The sequence below is a fragment of the Parasteatoda tepidariorum genome, chromosome 4, assembly GCF_982258835.1.
Source record: "Parasteatoda tepidariorum strain Cologne lab strain chromosome 4, Ptep-v5.0, whole genome shotgun sequence".
NCBI classification, from domain to species: Eukaryota; Metazoa; Arthropoda; class Arachnida; order Araneae; family Theridiidae; genus Parasteatoda; species Parasteatoda tepidariorum.
In genome coordinates this window covers 114,228,343-114,230,952 of record NC_141758.1, presented here as the reverse complement: position 1 = coordinate 114,230,952, position 2,610 = coordinate 114,228,343, and the positions used below count along the sequence as shown (strand labels likewise).

Below are 2,610 nucleotides of genomic sequence, written 5' to 3'. Positions count from 1 at the left end.
CTTCTATGGATATCCTGAATGTATATGAATTATGAATGTGAGCTACTCCAAAGATTGGGCGTTGGATTTGTTAATTTCGAATTTTCAATTCATGCTCTACGAGAACATGCATTAAGTTGAGAATGCTTTTTATGATTTCAACATCGAAACGTTTAATTTCTAATCAGCTAAGTTCACTTTTTTTTTATCTCTTTTGTCACTAAATTTTTTAATTGATATAGTTTTAAAGTGCATACATGTTTTAATGGTCAAATTTTGAAAAAGGCTATATATATATATTTTTAAAAGAATGAGTGAATGAAGAATGTATGATTAATGCATAATTGTTGTTAGAACTTTTATTGTTTGTCTAAATTGCAATTTTTTTTTAAAATCAATTATTTTCATAAAAAATTTTTATTGAAATTAAAATTCGCTCTTTTCAATTGCCAAATTTAAAAGATAAACTTTTGTTGCCTGTCACATGGTATAAGGGTGATACTTACACAGAAAATGTTTTGCAATAAACATTTTTATAAATACTTAATCACTTAACTGTTCATATGAATGTACGACTAATAAGTTTTTTTTTCCAGGTGAAATTAATAAATGTCTTAGAATTTTTTAGTTCAGTTTATGGAAGTGCTGTTACCTCGTGTTGTGTGTAATGACTGGTTTAAAAAGTTGAGCAACCAGTCAGTCTTTAGAAAAATCACCAACTTTGCCTTTGCTGAATCAATATCAAATGTTCTTGGAAATTATTGGGTAAGTTTGATAATCATATTCCAACATACTATCGTGTATTAATCGAATTTTGTTTGCCGTATTACGAGTATTATGTCTTTTTTTTCAATTAATTGCTTACCGTAGCAGAACAAAATCGTTATTTTAAAATAATTCAGTTATTATTTTTCATTTCATTCTTCACAGACGCTAAATTGCAGCAGATAAACGAAATTATCTGAAAACAATAGGTCACTTAACCTTTTATTGATATGATGATATGAGCATTTAAAATTCCAGGTACAGATAGTTAGTTAGTTTGGAGCTATTGGCGCAAGAACCAGTTGTGGCTATATCCCACCTACAACTAGGTTATTTAAATGCAGTTTAAGAACTACCAAGTACAGATAGAGTTCGGGTAGTGGCACTTGACCTTTAAAGAAAACATCAGTGTATGGTATACCAGGCAAATGTATACCGGGCAGTGGCACTTAACTAGACCTAGTATATATTTCGGACATTTACCAAAGGTCTAGTCATACTAGGTCTAGTTAAGTGCCACTGCCCGGTATACATTTGCCCGGTATATCCTACACTGATGTTTTTTTAAGGTTCAGTGCCACTGCCCGGTATACCATACACTGATATTTTTTTAAGGTCAAGTGCCATTGCCCGGTATATATTTGCCCGATACTCCAAACACTGATGTTTCTTCTAATCTATCGTCAGTAACTATGAAAATATCGAAATAATGTAATTATATCCACAAATAAATTAATATAATCGGATGTAATAAATATTTCGAACATTCACCAAAGCGACTAATTTGATTGTCAACATTCACCAGTGAAAGTCAACAACCACCGATTTCGGTCATTCACAGTAACATGCGCATCATTTACATAATAACCTCATCAGGACGTTTATTTCATACTCTGCCTAAAGCATTTGTCATTCTATAGAATGCCTAGGCATTATATACAATGCCTAGGGAAAGTATGCAATACTTCTCATATTTCATACTTTACCTTAAAACGTCCGGCATTATGTAGAATGCCTAGGCATTCTATATTTAACTCTTCATAATCGGAAGTGTTTTATGTTGAATGTACTCTTCTAGAGAGACAAAATATATTGGCCATCTCATTTAAATTAATTGTTTTCTTTAAGTTATCTCTTCTAGTTGTATTTACAGAATTCATTATCAATCATTACAAAGAGTTTTTTTTTCTTTCAGGACATCATCAACCATATTGCAGTGATGAACAAGTAAGATTTTCATACTTTAACGGGAAAGGTTAATATCTAAGCATTTTTATTGTTCATAATGGATATCGTTGATCTCTATAAAAGGTGAGTTTATATAATCGATGTAAGGTAAGTATTATATAACCTGATTCCCCTCCCAAATACAGGCTACACGAAGCTTAATGTAAGGTTTGTATTTAGTTTTTAAATCAATATTTTAATTTTAAGTTCGCCCATCCTTTTTCATTTTGTTAGCACGCAACGATTTTTTTTATGCAGCTGCATTAGTATTTTATTGTTTGTTTAAGTTTTTTTTACGTACAATGCGCCAAAAGAAAACAGACCGTCCTGAATAACTTTTGATTTAATAATCGAATCTTCACGTTCTAGGACTCAATTTCAAAGGGGTGACCTTAAATATGCTAATTAATTAAGTACAGACGATATTTTAAGTTAATAAATCAAACGTAACTACGTACGGTGCTTGATTTCCATTGTTTCTTTGGTGCTTGTTTTCCATTTCTTCCTTGATGATTGTTTTCCATCGTTTCATTGGTGTTTGTTTTCCATTGTTTCGTTGGTGCTTGTTTTCCCTCATTTCGTTGGTGCTTGTTTTCCATTATTTTGTTGGTGCTTGTTTCCCATTATTTCGTTGGTGCT

At 31.4% G+C, this 2,610-nt stretch overlaps 1 long non-coding RNA gene across 1 annotated transcript; it reads left to right on the top strand.

The window, feature by feature from the left end:
* Positions 1-327: 327 nt before the first annotated feature.
* Positions 328-2,094, top strand: LOC147812578 (uncharacterized). The gene is made up of 2 exons (XR_015432905.1): positions 328-744; positions 1,940-2,094. It is a non-coding gene; the product is annotated as an uncharacterized LOC147812578 (long non-coding RNA).
* Positions 2,095-2,610: the final 516 nt, after the last annotated feature.